Below are 18,318 nucleotides of genomic sequence, written 5' to 3'. Positions count from 1 at the left end.
AGATTCCATCATGCCTAGTCCTTTTGTTCTGAAGAAAGATAAGTTGGGTTTGGCAGCAGCTTACTCCATTCTCTCCTTTCAGAATACCGGGACTCTAACTCGAGCATGTAGGAGTATGTGGGGGTAAGGAGAGATAGCCTTTGGTCAAACTCTTTCACAGTTATACACATGTGACATACTTTAGTATATGTGGCATGGGCAAGGGGCCTAGCGAATATACGTATGTATGATGAGGTAAGTATGATGAGTATAATGAGAAATTAACTATGTTTAACAGATATGTTCATAAATAAGGGTTGGGTTTACTACACAATGATTTATACTAATGGATTCCACCAGACCTCTAATTTAACATTAAAACTCATGCCACATGCCAGCTGCAGGTGATGTCAGGACACGTCTATCGTAAATTACAGCGATGTTTCTAGCAATTATATTAAAATTACATGTTGCCCCCAATTGCAGTCACTTATGTATTCTGCAAGTTTTGATAGGCTTCTTTAAAAGGCAAAAATATTTTGTTTATTAAAAATGCATACATTGCCTGTATATTTTATATTTGTATGACAAAAGTGACTAAGTAACCTATGTGTTCCAATGGCTTATTGTTCAGAGGGTGATATTATTCAATCATTGCAATATTAGGCCTCATGCACATGGCTCTATTATGGCTTTGCTTTATAGTTGTGAGAAAACAATGTAGGATGTTCATTACACACAACAGTGCTTTGTTGTTGTTGTTGTTTTTTTTTTTTGGGGGGGGGGGGGATTTTACTGATGATTATGAGCCACATCATACAATCAGAAAAGGGTCTGGCACTGCTGCACCTTTACTACATAACTCAATGTCCTTCTATAACACACAAGCTCTGATCTCAGCTTTTTCATGCTGGGGTGCTCTACATATAGAGTGCACATATAAAAAATTGAAAGGTAGAAAGAAACAGTAGCACTCACCTGTCTGTGAATTATTTCTAATTTTTTTTAGGTGCAGTTCAACATATGCAGTGGGAGGTCATTACAAAAGACAGTGGGGGCGAGACACTTCTACAGCCGTTTCATGCATTAACATGCACTTCTTCAGGAGGATGATTGTCTACCTAAAGAAGTGTGTGTTGACGAATGAAATGGGCCATTAGGGCATTTCTTCAAATTGAAACTCACCACTAAAATTATAAATTCTGATCCAGAATCTACGGACATTTTTCACCAAATATGAATCATTGTTCCTCTATTCATGTACATGCTCTGATAATCTCCTGGCCAACATGCAAATCTCTGCAATCTCTACAGGGGTACAATGACATACATTGTTTATGTGTCCTGTCACATGGAGCAGCTGAATATACAGAATAGCAGCATAACACACCTGTCACAGGCAGCTGGTAAAAACGTAAATGTGAAAAACAAATCACTGCTTCCACTGTCATTTGACTCTTACATTACCTTCCCTTTCATGCAGATAAGTGTATTCGGAACACAGCTATGCAGTCCCAGTATCCATTAGTAATTTACCATATCCTCAGCATTTCAAAAAGGAAACATTAAAACCATTGAGAGGTGAAGTAAACAGCACCGATATTTTGACAATGTCCTCTGTGAAGGGGGCAAAGAAAGGCAATAAATGAAGTAAATTCTTGAAGTAGGATAAGCTTTTGAGTGGCTTTGACAAGGGCCGAATGATGGCTTCACGACTGGGTCAGAACAAAATGTCAGGTCTTGTGAGGTGTTGGCAGGTCTTGTGAGGTGTTTCAGTATACAATGGTTAGTACCTACCAAAAATGGTCAAAGGAAGAACAACAAGTGAATTGGTGACAGGGTCATGGGTGCCTACGGCTCTTTGATGCATGTGGCCAGTAAAAGTTAGCCCATCTGGTCCATTCCTACAGAAGAGCTATAGTAGCACAAACTACCGAAAAAGTTAATGGTGGCGATGAAAGAAAGGTGTCAGTGCAAACAATGCTTCACAGCTGTTACGCCTAGCGCTCCGGGTCCCCGCTCCTCCCCGGAGCGCTCACGGCGTCTTTCTCCCTGCAGCGCCCCGGTCAGTCCCGCTGACCAGGAGCGCTGCACTGTGTTGGCCGTTGGGGATGCGATTCGCACAGCGGGACGCGCCCGCTCGCGAATCGCATCCCAGGTCACTTACCCGTCCCGGTCCCCTGCTGTCATGTGCTGGCGCGCGCGGCTCCGCTCTCTAGGGCGCGCGCGCGCCAGCTCTCTGAGACTTAAAGGGCCAGTGCACCAATGATTGGTGCCTGGCCCAATTAGCTTAATTGGCTCCCACCTGCTCCCTGCCTTTATCTAGTCTCCTCCCTTGCACTCCCTTGCCGGATCTTGTTGCCTTGTGCCAGTGAAAGCGTTTAGTGTGTCCAAAGCCTGTGTACCTGAACTTCTGCTACCCATCCTGACTACGAACCTTGCCGCCTGCCCCCGACCTTCTGCTACGTCTGACCTTGCTTCTGCCTACTCCCTTGTACCGCGCCTATCTTCAGCAGCCAGAGAGGTGAGCCGTTGCTAGTGGATACGACCTGGTCACTACCGCCGCAGCAAGACCATCCCGCTTTGCGGCGGGCTCTGGTGAAAACCAGTAGTGGCTTAGAACCGGTCCACTAGCACGGTCCACGCCAATCCCTCTCTGGCACAGAGGATCCACTACCTGGAAGCCGAATCGTGACAGTAGATCCGGCCATGGATCCCGCTGAGGTGCCGCTGCCAAGTCTCGCTGATCTTCCCACGGTGGTCGCTCAGCAATCGCAGCAGATTGCCCAACAGGGACAGCAGCTGTCGCAGTTGACCGCCATGTTACAGCAAATTCTGCCTCTGCTACAGCAGCAACCATCTCCTCCGCCAGCTCCTGCACCTCCTCCGCAGCGAGTGGCCGCTCCTAACCTCCGCTTGTCCCTGCCGGACAAATTTGATGGGGACTCCAGACTCTGCCGTGGATTTTTGTCTCAGTGTTCCCTGCATATGGAGATGTTGTCAGACTTGTTTCCTACTGAACGGTCTAAGGTGGCATTCGTAGTAAGTCTTCTTTCAGGAAAGGCCTTGTCTTGGGCCACACCGCTCTGGGACCGCAATGATCCTGCCACAGCCACAGTCCAGTCCTTCTTTGCTGAAGTCCGAAGTGTCTTTGAGGAACCTGCCCGAGCCTCTTCTGCTGAGACTGCCTTGCTGAACCTGGTCCAGGGTAATTCTTCCGTTGGCGAGTACGCCATACAATTCCGTACTTTTGCTTCTGAACTATCCTGGAATAATGAGGCTCTCTGCGCGACCTTTAAAAAAGGCCTATCCAGTCGCATCAAGGATGTGCTGGCCGCACGAGAGATTCCTGCCAACCTCCAAGAACTCATCCATTTGGCTACCCGCATTGACATGCGTTTTTCTGAGCGACACCAAGAGCTCCGCCAGGAAAAAGACTTAGATCTCTGGGCACCTCTCCCACAGCATCCTTTGCAGTCTTCGCCTGGGCCTCCCGCCGAGGAGGCCATGCAAGTGGATCGGTCTCGCCTGACCCAGGAAGAGAGGAATCGCCGTAGAGAAGAAAATCTCTGTCTGTACTGTGCCAGTACTGAGCATTTCTTGGTGGATTGCCCTATCCGTCCTCCACGCCTGGGAAACGCACGCACGCACCCAGCTCACGTGGGTGTGGCATCTTTTGCTTCTAAGTCTTCTTCTCCACGTCTCACGGTGCCCGTGCGGATTTCCTCTACAGCCAACTCCTCCATCTCAGCCGTGGCCTGCTTGGACTCTGGTGCCTCCGGGAATTTTTTGTTGGAGTCCTTTGTTAATAGATTCAGCATCCCGGTGACCCGTCTCGTCAAACCGCTCTACATTTCCGCGGTCAACGGAGCCAGATTGGACTGCACCGTGCGTTACCGCACAGAACCCCTCCTGATGTCTATCGGACCCCACCACGAAAGGATTGAGTTCTTCATTCTCCCCAACTGTACTTCTGAGGTCCTCCTCGGTCTGCCTTGGCTCCGGCTTCATTCCCCCACCATTGATTGGACCACCGGGGAGATCAGGAACTGGGACTCTGCCTGCCACAGGAAGTGCCTCTCCCCCCCTCCCAGTCCCATCAGGCAAGCCTCTGTGCCTCCCCATGGCCCCCGTCCTGGTGTCACACTGCCCCGTGCCAGGCCTCGCCCTCTGCCCTCCCTCCCCATTCCCACTCCTGCTGTACTGCCTGCCGTTGAGGAAACCCTCCATTCTTTCCCGGTGTCCTCATCCCAGGGGAGGCAGTTACCGGACAAAGAGAAGGGGAGACCTAAGGGGGGGGGTACTGTTACGCCTAGCGCTCCGGGTCCCCGCTCCTCCCCGGAGCGCTCACGGCGTCTTTCTCCCTGCAGCGCCCCGGTCAGTCCCGCTGACCAGGAGCGCTGCACTGTGTTGGCCGTTGGGGATGCGATTCGCACAGCGGGACGCGCCCGCTCGCGAATCGCATCCCAGGTCACTTACCCGTCCCGGTCCCCTGCTGTCATGTGCTGGCGCGCGCGGCTCCGCTCTCTAGGGCGCGCGCGCGCCAGCTCTCTGAGACTTAAAGGGCCAGTGCACCAATGATTGGTGCCTGGCCCAATTAGCTTAATTGGCTCCCACCTGCTCCCTGCCTTTATCTAGTCTCCTCCCTTGCACTCCCTTGCCGGATCTTGTTGCCTTGTGCCAGTGAAAGCGTTTAGTGTGTCCAAAGCCTGTGTACCTGAACTTCTGCTACCCATCCTGACTACGAACCTTGCCGCCTGCCCCCGACCTTCTGCTACGTCTGACCTTGCTTCTGCCTACTCCCTTGTACCGCGCCTATCTTCAGCAGCCAGAGAGGTGAGCCGTTGCTAGTGGATACGACCTGGTCACTACCGCCGCAGCAAGACCATCCCGCTTTGCGGCGGGCTCTGGTGAAAACCAGTAGTGGCTTAGAACCGGTCCACTAGCACGGTCCACGCCAATCCCTCTCTGGCACAGAGGATCCACTACCTGGAAGCCGAATCGTGACAACAGCTCGCTGTTTATGGGGCTGCATAGCTGCAGACCAGTCAGAGTGCCCATGTACAATGCCAAAGGTGGCTACAGTGGGCATCATTGCATGGCACAGCAATGTAAGAACAGAGCCTGGACTGAATATTCACATTTTCCTTAGTATCATTTGGACATACATTTGCATTTGTGTCACATACTAGAGAGAGAAGAGATGGCACCAGGGTACATTATGTAAAAGAAAACTGGCAGTATTAGAATGTATCATTGGGTAATGTACTGCTAGGATATTTTGGGTCTTGGCATTCATATGGATGTTTTTTTTTTGCCATGTACCAACTACCAACATTGTTGCAGACCAAGTGCTCCCTTTCATGGCACCAGTATTGCCTAATTGCAGTAGTCTCTTTCAGCAGGATAATGCACACGCCGTTCTGAACTATCGATGGGACGTGCTGGTAAAACAAACGGGACCCATGAATGCTGCAAGTCACAAATTACTGGACTGATAGGATTTGCTGATAACATCTTGGTACCAGATACCACAGAACTGTATTGGCATCTTAAGGGGCACATACACAATAGATCATTGGTGGTTTATTTCTATAGCGGATCAGTATCTTAGCGCTGCACGATTTGGGGAAAATGTCATATTGAGATTATGGGGGTAAATATTGTGATTTCAATATGCGACTGTGATATAATAAACAAATGTTGAATCCCCCCCACAGGGGTGTGGAAATTTAATAAAAAACTACTTGTCCACGGGACTAAAACGGAGCAAAATCAACTTTTGACGATCCACTTGTCCGGGCCAATTTTCGCTTTTACACTCTCGTTTTTTCCTCCTCGCCCTATAATAGCCATAACTACCTACTATAATGATACCTTTTACTTTTTCAATAACATATGCTCCGGGGAAAAAAAAAAAAAAAAATTATATATATATATATATATATATATATATATATATATATTTATATAATCGGTGAAGTGAAATTGAAATAGTAAAAGATAATTTTGCAGATTTGGTGGTTTTCTTTTCTACACCATTTACCTTGTGGTTGAGCTAACATGTTGTTTTGATACTTTAGGCTGGCCTGATTACAGCAATGCCAGATTTGTATAGTTTCTGTCATGTTTTACAAATTTAAAAAAATTCAGAACTTTTTCAAAATTTTTTAATTGCCATTTTTTGACCCCAGTAGCCTTTAACGCCTTAAGGACCAAGGGCGTACAGGTACGCCCTTGGTCCTGCTCTCCTGATATAACGTGGGGTTACACAGTAACTCCGCGTCATATCACGGCGGGCCCGGCGTCATGGTGAAGACGGGACCCGCCTCTAATAGCGCGCAGCGCCGATCGCGGCGCCACGTGCTATTAACCCTTTAGCCGCGCGCTCAGAGCTGAGCCGCGCGGCTAAAAGCGAAACCGAAAGTGGCCGGCTAGCTCAGTCGGGCTGTTCGGGATAGCCGCGGCTAATCGCGGCATCCTGAACAGCTGACAGGACAGCGGGAGGGCCCCTACCGTCCTCCTCGCTGTCCGATCGCTGAATGACTGCTCAGTGCCTGAGATCCAGGCATGAGCAGTCATGCGGCAGAATCGTTGATCACTGGTTTCTTATGAGAAACCAGTGATCAATGATGAAGATCAGTGTGTGCAGTGTTATAGGTCCCTATGGGACCTATAACACTGCAAAAAAAAAGTGAAAAAAAAAAGTGAATAAAGATCATTTAACTCCTCCCCTATTAAAAGTTTGAATCACCCCCCTTTTCCAATGGAAAAAAACACAGTGTAAATAAAAATAAACATATATGGTATCACCGTGTGCGGAAATGTCCTAATTATAGAAATATATCATTAATTAAACCGCTCGGTCAATGGCGTGCGCGCCAAAAAATTCCAAAGTCCAAAATAGTGCATTTTTGGTCACTTTTTATATCATTTAAAAATGATCAATAAGTCCTATCAATGCAAAAATGGTACCGTTAAAAACTTCAGATCACGGCGCAAAAAATGAGCCCTCATACCGCCCCATACACGGAAAAATAAAAAAGTTATAGGGGTCAGAAGATGACAATTTTAAACGTATAAATTTTCCTGCATGTAGTTATGATTTTTTCCAGAAGTCCGACAAAATCAAACCTATATAAGTAGGGTATCATTTTAAGCGTATGGACCTACAGAATAAAGATAAGGTGTCATTTTTACCGAAAAATTTACTACGTAGAAACGGAAGCCCCCAAAAGTTACAAAATGGCGTTTTTTTTTTTCAATTTTGTTGCACAATGATTTTTTTTCCGTTTCACCGTAGATTTTTGGGCAAAATGACTGAAGTCATTACAAAGTAGAATTGGTGGCGCAAAAAATAAGCCATCATATGGATTTTTAGGTGCAAAATTGAAAGAGTTATGATTTTTTAAAGGCAAGGAGCAAAAAACGAAAATGCAAAAACGGAAAAAACCCCGGTCCTTAAGGGGTTAAAAAAAAATTTTTTTTTTGCATTCCAGGCTGTATGAGGGTTTTCTTTTGGCACCATAATCTGTTTTTTGTATCGGTACCATTTTGGTATTGATCTGACTTTTTCATCGCTTTTTAACCTTTTTTCTGGGATATTATGGGATAATGTAAGCAAATCCCCAGGACCGGATGGACTACACCCAAGAGTTCTTAGAGAGGTAAGTTCAGTAATATCTGTACCCCTGTTCATGATATTTAGAGATTCTCTGGTGTCTGGTATTGTGCCAAGGGACTGGCGCAAGGCGAATGTGGTGCCAATCTTCAAAAAGGGCTCTAGGTCTTCCCCAGGAAACTATAGACCGGTAAGTTTAACGTGCATTGTGGGTAAATTGTTTGAAGGACTTATAAGGGATTACATACTGGAATACATAGGGGATAATTGTATTATAAGTGATAGCCAGCATGGGTTTACTAAGGATAGAAGTTGTCAAACCAATCTAATTTGCTTTTATGAAGATGTGAGTAGAAGCCTTGACAGAGGAATGGCTGTGGATATAGTGTTTCTGGATTTTGCTAAAGCATTTGATACTGTCCCTCATAGACGTCTGACAGGTAAGTTAAGGTCTTTGGGTTTGGAAATTTTAGTTTGTAACTGGATTGAACACTGGCTCATGGATCGTACCCAGAGAGTGGTGGTCAATGATTCGTACTCTGATTGGTCCCCGGTTATTAGTGGTGTACCCCAAGGTTCTGTACTGGGCCCGCTGTTGTTTAATTTATTTATTAATGATATAGAGGATGGTATTAACAGCTCTGTTTCTATCTTTGCAGATGACACCAAGCTTTGTAGCACAGTACAGTCTATAGAGGATGTGCATAAGTTACAAGATGACTTGGATAGACTAAGTGTCTGGGCATCCACTTGGCAAATGAGGTTCAATGTGGATAAATGTAAAGTTATGCATCTGGGTACTAATAACCTGCATGCATCGTATGTCTTAGGGGGGATTAAACTGGCAGAGTCACTGGTAGAGAAGGATCTGGGTGTACTTGTAGATCAAAGACTACAGAATAGCATGCAATGTCAGGCTGCTGCTTCCAAAGCCGGCAGGATATTGTCATGTATCAAAAGAGGCATGGACTCAAGGGACAGGGACATAATACTCCCCCTTTATAAATCATTGGTACGGCCTTACCTGGAATATGCTGTTCAGTTTTGGGCACCTGTCCATAAAAGGGACACTGCGGAGTTGGAAAGGGTGCAGAGACGCGCGACTAAACTAATATGGGGAATGGAACATCTTAGCTATGAGGAGCGATTAAAGGAGTTACAATTGTTTAGTCTTGAGAAGAGACGTTTAAGGGGGGATATGATAAACGTATATAAGTATATTAATGGCCCATACAAAAAATATGGAGAAAAACTGTTCCAGGTTAAACCCCCCCAAAGGACGAGGGGGCACTCCCTCCGTCTGGAGAAGAAAAAGTTTAGTCTCAAGGGGCGACACGCCTTCTTTACCATGAGAACTGTGAACTTATGGAACAGTCTACCTCAGGAACTGGTCACAGCAGGAACAATTAACAGCTTTAAAACAGGATTAGATACATTCCTGGAACAAAATAAGATTAATGCTTATGAAGAAATATAAAATCTCATCCCTTCCCCAATATCGCGCCACACCCCTACCCCTTAATTCCCTGGTTGAACTTGATGGACATATGTCTTTTTTCGACCGTACTAACTATGTAACTATGTAACTATGTAACTATTATAAAAATTGCAATTCTGTGGTTTGGTATTTTTTTTTACATTTACGTCATTTACCGTATGGGATACATAATGTTATATTTTAAGAATTTGTACAATTACGCACGCAGCGATACTAAATATGTTTATTATTATGTTTACATATTTTTATATAGGAAAAGGGGGTGATTTGAACTTTTAACATGGAAGGGGTTGATGTGTGTCTTTTAAACTTTTATAAAAAAAAAATATTTTATTTTTTTACACTCATTAGATTCCTCATACAGATGAATAGAGTTCTATTGAACTCCATTAATCTGTGTGCTCTGCGATCCATTGATAGAGCCTAGTCCAGCCAGGCTCTATCAATGACAGAGCCACAGGACAGCAGGGAACAGAGGTAAGCCCTCCGGCTACCTCTATAGTGGATCGCCCCCTCGCGATTGCGCTGCGGAGGGGTGATCCACCCCACTAGCCCATCAGGGAGCATTCACATGTCCCTTTAGACGCCACTGTCAGCTTTGACAGTGGAGATCTAACAGCCGGGGGCTGCAGAGTATGGAGCGGGCAGGAGTCGGGAACCCACTCCATACAGACTGCTGAGCGCTGCCGCACTTGTTAGGTCCGGCGCTTCTTGCCCAAAGCAGGGCTAAGGGCTGGAAAATTACCCTGCCCGGCACTCGGAACTGCATGTCCCGGGTGTCGGGCTATAGAAATTCCACATCCCTGCCCCCCATTTCAGTCCCCACATTTCATGTACAATCTCTCCATTTCATACAATTTCCCCCATTTCATATCTATCCACCCCATTTCATGACCCCCCCCCCCTTTAATGTCACTAACTGTGCTTAAACTACAACCCAGGGCATGTCTACAACCCCCATATATACTTGAACTGCAAGAACCAGCATGCTCTAGAAAGGACATGTGACAGCCTAGTATAGCCTGCTTTAAATGGGCACTTTCAGATATAAAAAGGTTTTATATGTTGTACATCTTCACAAAGCATACGTTTTTCCAATATACTTCTTTACAAAATGTTCACATTTTATTAAAGAAATCTGCCTTCGAAAATCCCACCACTGATGAGACCCACAGCAGCATGAGGGTGTCCAGGGGTCATGTACACCAGATGGCTGAAGTAACAAAGCTTGCAGCAACACAGCTGTAACACAGAATTTTAACAAAAATGTGCCTCCAGCTGTTGCAAAACTACAACTCCAAGCATGCCTGGACAGTGACAAGGATGTCTGGGCATGCTGGGAGTTGTAGTTTTGCAAAAGCTGTAGGCTGACATCGCAAAAGGCAACACTGCTGCAAAAAAGTGTTATCCCAACAGTGTGCCTCCAACTATTCCAAAACTACAAGTCCCAGCGTTAGAGGACTGCCTAAGGATGACACACATGAATGACATAGGAAGATGTTAGTCATACACTCACCATATTGTCTTTGGTGGTAGAGTACAGGCAATCTCCAATAATCATTGTGTGTGTGTCTGTGTGTGTGGGTGTACAGCATAAAACCAGAGAGGAAAGGGTTACAGAGCAGGGATGCAAGGCTCCCGAGAGCAGTGAGTCAGCAGAGTGAGGGAGGGGGAGAAGTCATCACAGTGCAGCAAGAGAAGGACACGCCCCCTCCCTTTGACAAGATTGAAAAGACAGTGAGCAGTGTTAATATGCATTTTTTTGTGTGAAATATAGGTGATAGATACATAAAAATTACATGTACATGATCAGGATGAGGTAATGAGTAACATATCACAGTTTTGTTTTGTGGGATCTGACAGGTATGCTTTAAGGTACAATTACTTCTAACATGAAGAGAATTCCTTATTTAGGTATTGTATGTAATACAACCGTCAGCATGCTCTTGCAAGGATCTGTGATAGCGTAAGGCAGTGTTCTCAAAACTTTGAACCACCAGCTGTTTTAAAACTACAACTTTCAGCAAGTGTGAGAAGCTGTTTAAACCGATCCCCTATAGGGCTTGTCACACATAGATCAGCTGTGAGGACTGGGATCAGAGAAGTTAATATGGTGTTATATCTTTTTTTTATTTTTTTTTTGTTTAAGCTCAATTCGCTTATGGTAAAATCCCCAAATCATTTACCCTCGTATGTATATTTATATATGCATTGTTTTCCTTTTGGGCGGAAGGAAGCAGAGATAAGATTATCAGTGTCCTCCTGACATTTTTCTTTAGGTTAATCACACATAAAAGTATTCTGCTGGCCATTACATCACTATTGCCCGGACTCTACACACAGAGGAATGTTGGGAGGACATTGATCAGACCTTCCTAACATCCCATGTGGAAGACTGACAATGTTTTCTTGGCCACAGCCCAAATGAGGAGGTTTCTTTTTGCGCAAAGCATTCATGTTACATAAACAATAGATGTCAGAAATATGGGGCCATGATTTCAGAATAAATATAAAAGTGACAAGCATTACCCAGCTTCAGTGTTTACCAATTACCATTCTACTTTATTTCATGACTATGCAGAAAGAAAGGCAATAACACTGACGATTTAAAACAAATCCCAGATGCCCACACAACTGGGCCACACTGAGGATCAATGGGAGAAAAGTGCACCAAACCTGTTCTAAGAATTCACATACTGTGGATAGGGAATAAAATCCTCTTCGCATACACTATATAGACAAAAGAATTCTAGGACATCTCAGTCTAAACCCATAGACATTAATATGAAGCGGGTCTCCCGTTTGCAGGCAAAACAGTTTCTACTCTTCTGGTAAGGCTCCTTTTGCACTATATGTTGCTCCATTTGAAAGACCCCTTATAATGTCCCATTAAGAAAACCCTTAAAAACATCCATTAAAAAATCCTATTCAAGTCTATGGGATTTTTTTGATTATCTGTTATCACCTGTTATAGCCCGTTATGAATAATGGACGTTATTTGTGACGGGAGAAAAAACGTTACATGCACTAATTTTTCTCCTGTCGCAAATAACGTCCGTTATTCATAACGGACTATAACGGGTGGTAACTGATAATCAAAAAATCCCATAGACTTGAATAGGATTTTTTTAACGGCCGTTTAATGCCCATTTTTAAGGGTTTTCTTAACGGGACATTATAACGGGTCACATATAGTGTGAAAGGAGACTAAGAGATTTTGGAGAGTGTCTATGGGGATTTGTGCTCATTTGTCCAGAAAAACATTTCTGATGTTGTGAGACAGGGCCCAACTTGCATTCTCAGTTCTAGTTCATCCAAAAAGCGTTCAATAGGGTTAAATCACTTTTTTCATGCCAGTCAAGTTATTTCACACCAGACTTGCCCAACTATGCCTTTATGGACCTTGCTTTCTTTTTAAAGCTGTTTAAAAAGAAGTTGAAGGCGTACAATTGTCCAACATTTTTGGTATGCTAAAGCCCTAATATTAGCCTTTACTGGAACTAAGGGGCCTATGCCATCCAGTAACAAAAAAAAAACATAGCATTATCTCTCCTTCAATGCTGACAGGCAGGTAACTTTCTCCTGGCATTCGCTAAAACACAGACTCATCCATCAGACTGTCATATAGAGAAAATGTACCACTTATTCTGCAGAACATGTTTCCAGTGACGGCTTGTTTTACATCACTCCATGCAAAGCTTGACATTGCGCTTGGTGAACTACCTAGGGCACAGTTTTTGTATTGATGTTGATGCCAGCAAAATGTTGCCAACCTTTCTAAGCTATGCACCTCAGCACTCAGTGACTCTGCACTGTAATTTTACATGGTCTCCACTTCATGGCTGACATGCTCTGGTTCCTAAATGCTTAATTTTTTTAATAATATTACTCACAGCTGATCATGAAAGATATGGGAGGGAAGAAACCTCACGAACAGTCTTGTTGCAGTGGAGTCCTCCTATCACATTACCGCTCTGGAATTCAGCGAGCTCTTTCGAATTACTTATTCTATCACAAATGTTAGGGGGGGGGGAGTGTCTAATCGGACCTCCGAGATCTCCAGAAAAGTCCATAGTCTTTTCCTGAGCTTAAAGCGTTGTGTCAGCACGCACTCCATGGATTTTAAAGTAGTGAAGTTTCTGGAGGAAAGCAGATGTTTTTCTAATTTTGGATTATGCTTATAATACATCTACCCTGTTGTGTGAATAAAGATTAAAAGCAAAATACCTCACAAAAACCTGTAAGAACAATTTATAATTTATGTGTACTTGCAGGGCTTTTTTATTATAACCTTTTTTTATTAGTATTAAAGGGGTTATCCACCATAAGGCGATTTCAGTACATACCTGCCAGGCTATCTGGGTATTTCCTGTTGGAGTTTGGTCTCTTAAACTACACATCCCATAGTTCCATGCTTGTAAGTGTGAAGTTCCATTCCTCCCTCCCACACATCAGCCACCAAACCCATTGCAGCACAAATATATGCAGACACCCATTGCAGACACTATATTATGAACTACACTACCTTTACAGCCCCTTTAGCATAGTCAAATAAAAAAAATCCTGGAATACCCCTTTAAATATCAGACAGGTTTTCCATCTCATTGACCAGAAAGGAATTCAATTAGAATGGAAACAGCAAGATATTAAACAAAGATTAAAGGGGTACATAATCCATAGTAGAAAAGAAAGAATGGAGCACCAGGTCATCCTTTATTTCATGGTAGCTTGACGGTGTTCAAACATGTGTGAGAGAGCGGACGGAAGCAGAGGGGTGGGGGAGAGGGTTGGGCGACGGTCCGTATCGCGCAATCAGCGCTTCGTCAGGCCCCTCTATTGTATAGATTAAAGGGGTATTCCAGGAAATTTTTTATTTGACTATGCTACAGGGGCTGTAAACTTGGTGTAGTTCATAATATAGTGTCTGTACCTGTGTGTGACGATGGTCTTGCAATTCTTATGTGATTTTCGCCCAAAAATTTATTTTATACAGCATATAAAATTACTCATGTCTCGGGATTTCCCAGGTTGCAGTGCATTGAGACCTGACATCACTAATCAGTTGTGCAAAGGAAGCTAGTCCTGATTCAATGAGTGGAGCGACAGAGAAATCATTTTGCACCAGCTGTAGGCACCCTGATTAGAAAACACGGATCATTTGAGCTTATTTGTGCTGCAATGGGTTTGGTGGCTGATGTGTGGGAGGGAGGAATGTAACTTCACACTTACAAGCATGGAACTATGGGATGTGTAGTTTAAGAGACCAAACTGTAACAGGTAATACCCAGATAGCCTGGCAGGTATGTACTGAAATCACCTTTTGGTGGATAACCTCTTTAAGAAGACACATGAAGAGAGTTAAAAGGAACTGTGTCAGAAGTAGGGAAAATGTCATCCTGTAAGGCTGCATTCACACCACGTTTTGTACATACGGTTTGTACTACGGTTTTAGGTCTGGTCACAAAACCGCATACGGGTCAAAACTGAGCCGACCGTAGTCACCGATTGACTCCGGTCGGCTCATTAAAGTAAATGGAGTCACGGGCTGATCCGGCTGGGGTATGGGAGTGCCCGGTTTGCCCCTCCCCCTGCCGGATTCGGCACCCGTATGTACAAAACATGGTGTGAATGCAGCCTAACCTTGCCTTTCAGAATTCAGAATGTGTGACTGACAGCCAATGTCTCAGCTGTAATGCCAGCCAGACTAGGTGTCACCCAGCTAAAGTCAAAAGAAGTGTGAAAGAAATATATTTAACAGAAAACAAAAATATACTCACTTAGAAAATGCCCCTATTCATGTTGTTAACAATTTTTGCTTGACCTGCAGCCAACCATGGGACAGCCTGTCCAGATAAAAAAAACCAACAGCCCCCATTATAGTTAAGAGTCATTGGCCGACATTTATCATTGTCTTTAGACTGTTTTTTGTGTCTACAAAAGGCACAAAAAAGGCACAAGCAGGGTTTATTTGCGCCTTTTGGTTTACACATTTCTGCTGATTTGCAATCCACTGATATGGGAGGGATTTATGAACTGCGCCTTTTTGTGAAAAGGTGCAAAAAAGGCGCAAAGCCACTGAAAAGTCTCTAAAACGACACCAGCCCCGACTTAGCTTAGCTTTTTGGTGTATGTGAAGAGAGAAATTTCAGAAAATGTGACCTTCACAAAATTTATCAAATGCTCTGCGACCATTTAATAAATTTGGTGCTCCCACACATTACCAGCACACAAAAAAAGTGTAGAAAAATGCTTCACTTACACCTACAATGATAAATGCCGGCCTTTGTGCCTGTCATGAAGATCCAGCTCTGCATGGTCATTTAGCGAAGATATGAAGTTCTGGTCCAACTGTAGGTCTAATGATCCAAAGTGGCAAAATCATAGCCAAAAGTATGAGCTCAGTATGGGCCATCAGCATCAGACCCGTCGTCAGACTCGTCTGAATGTGGCCTAAGTGTTTGACATTATCTGGAAGGACTTCTTTTTTGACTGGTCTGAGATATCTTTTCTATGTTTTCTGCCACTTATATGACCTTCAGGAATCAGGACATCACACAGCATGGAATACATTTAGGAAAATGCTGTTCTTACATTTGCTCTAGGTCAGTGTTTTTCCACTCTGTGGCTCTGCAGTTGCTGCAGCAAAACTACATCTCCTATCTTGCATGATGGATGTTGTAGTTTAGCAAAAATTGAAAACACTGCTATAGGTAAATCATTTAAAGGTATTTGTATGGCACATGCAATAAACATCTAGCAGCGTGTTCCAAACAGTGCCTCAAATACACTGTTCAGGCATGCTAGGAGTTGTAGTTTTGCAACAGCTGGAGACACACTTTTTGGATCAGGAGCCAAAATCTCTTTATGTTCCCTTTCTATGCCTATGTGGATCAGAGCACAGGCCTACTTGCACTCCACCAGTGGCAGCCTACATGTCTACAGCTAGCAATACTTTTTGGGGTGTCTATCAATTCCAAAGGAGAAAACAGCTAGTGGTCTCAAACCTGTGGACCTCCAGCTGTTAGAAAACGACAACACCCAGCATGCCCGGACAGCCGTTGGCTGTCCGGGCTTGCTCGGAGTTGTAGTTTTGCAACATCTGGAGGTCCTCAGGTTGGAGACCACTGGCGTACAGTGAGTTCCAGCGCCAGCAGCCCCCAACAAAGAGGAGGAGGGCAGTGCTTGATATATGTGAGTAGTACCCCGCTGGGCTGATAATTAGGGGGGGGGAGCAGAACAGCGCTGGAGGGTCACATATGATTAGTTCCCCGATGTGGGGACAGCGCTGCACTGGGCTGATTCATTCATTCCCGAGGCGGAGGGTCCCAACCGGTATTGCGGTATGGGAAAAATTTATATCGTGCAGCCCCAAAATTTCGGTATTCGGTATGAACCGGTATACCGCCCAGCCCTAACGTGGAGACCTAGTGAATGACCTGCAGAGAGCTAGGACGAAAGTAACAAAGGTTACCATCAGTAACACACTACGCCGCCAGGGACTCAAGTCATGCAGTGCCAGACGTGTCCCCCTGCTAAAGCCAGTACATGTCTGGGCCCGTCTGAAGTTTGAGAGAACATTTGGATGATCCAGAAGTATTGGGAGAATGTCATAAGGTCAGATGAAACAAAAGTAGAACTTTTAGGTAAAAACTCAACGCGTTGTGTTTGAAGGAGAAAGAATGCTGAGTTGCGTCCAAAGAACACCATACCTACTGTGAAGCAGGGACTTGGACAAATGATCCATGTAAAGCAAAGAATGAATGGGGCCATGTATCCTGAGATTTTGAGTGAAAACCTCCTTCGATCAGCAAGGGCATTGAAGATAAAACATGGCTGGGTCTTACAGTATGACAATGATCCCAAACACACCGCCCGAGCACCAAAGGAGTGGCTTTGTAAGAAGCCTAGCCAGTCTCCAGATCTCAACCTCATAGAAAACCTTTGGAGGGAGTTGAAAGTCCGTGTTGCCCAGCGAAAGCCCCAAAACATCACTGCTCTAGAGGAGATCTGCATGGAGGAATGGGCCAAAATACCAGCAACAGTGTGTGAAAACCTTGTGAAGACTTACAGAAAACGTTTGACCTCTGTCATTGCCAACAAAGGTATATAACAAAGTATTGAGATGAACTTTTGTTATTGACCAAATACTTATTTTTAGATCCACTTTGTCTCCTCAGTGAGACCTAGCCCCCTCCCTTCAAGACAACACTACCTGATTACTGTCTGATTTCTGTTTGGTCTAAATCCCTGGATGTACAGCAACACCTCCCCTCCCCCCTCCCCTCCCTGTGTGAGAGCTTGTGAGCTTTGAGAGGAGATCAGTGAAGATTTTCAGTCACAACTGAGAACATAGCTGCTGTTTTTATGCTGAATATTTAATCACTGACTTCTGCTATTCAGAGCCCACAGCATGATTTATTGCTGGGTGAAGGATAGTCTGAAATAAAAGACATGTACAGTGTGTGAATTGCAGTGTTAACATGCACACAGATAGTGAAAGCAGTTGGCTGTCAGCCTTTACACAGAGCTGCACTGACTTCTGGGAGTTGTAGTCTCTGCTGCAAAGAAGGAAAAAGTATTTAGGAGACATCGGGGGCCAAAGGAGCTGCAAAAACAAAATGAATAACTACAGGGGATGCAGATCAGGTATTGTGGTGGCTTTGGGGCATTTTCATGTTTCTTAACTTCCCTGGAGTACACCTTTAAGGGTAGGGTGACACGGCGTATTTCGCTGCAGAAAACTGAACTGCAAAATGCGGCACATGTGACCCTACCCTAAATGGGTATTCTCTTTAACCTCTTGGGGACGCAGGGCATACCTGTATGCCCTGCGCCTGCTTCCGCGATATAACACGGGGTCAAGCGGTAACCCCGCATCATATTGGGTTGATCCCAGCGACTAAATGTAGCCGGGACAGTGGCTAATACCGGACATCACTGATTGCGGAGATATCCGTTATTAACCCTTTAGACGCGGCGATCAAAGTTGATCGCTGCGTCTAAAGTAAAAAAAAAAATGCATATCCGGAAGCTCAGTTGGGCTGACCGAGACCACTGCGGTGAAACCGCAGTGTCCCGATCAGCTGAGGACACACAAGGAGGGTCCCTACCTTCCTCCTATGGCATAGCATTGATCAGTGCCTGCAATCAATGTACTTCATGTTATAGTCCCCTATGGGGGCTATAATATTGCAAAAAAAAAAAAAAGTGAACAAAAAAA

At 44.6% G+C, this 18,318-nt stretch overlaps 1 protein-coding gene across 9 annotated transcripts in view; it reads right to left on the bottom strand.

The window, feature by feature from the left end:
* The window catches only part of WIPF3 (WAS/WASL interacting protein family member 3), a 157,000-nt gene that overhangs the window by 65,114 nt on the left and 73,568 nt on the right, over nt 1-18,318 (bottom strand). The window contains exon 2 of one of the 9 annotated variants that reach the window (XM_056519898.1): nt 14,876-14,941. The exons of 7 other annotated variants lie outside the window; for them this stretch is intronic. The gene's annotated coding sequence lies outside the window, so the exon portion shown is untranslated. Of the gene's footprint in view, nt 1-957; nt 981-14,875; nt 14,942-18,318 lie in introns of those variants that run through there. One more of the 9 variants, XM_056519903.1, reaches the window with a different exon arrangement.

Source organism: Hyla sarda, chromosome 5 (assembly GCF_029499605.1).
Source record: "Hyla sarda isolate aHylSar1 chromosome 5, aHylSar1.hap1, whole genome shotgun sequence".
Classification (NCBI taxonomy): Eukaryota; Metazoa; Chordata; class Amphibia; order Anura; family Hylidae; genus Hyla; species Hyla sarda.
This window is presented reverse-complemented; position numbering and strand designations above follow the sequence as displayed.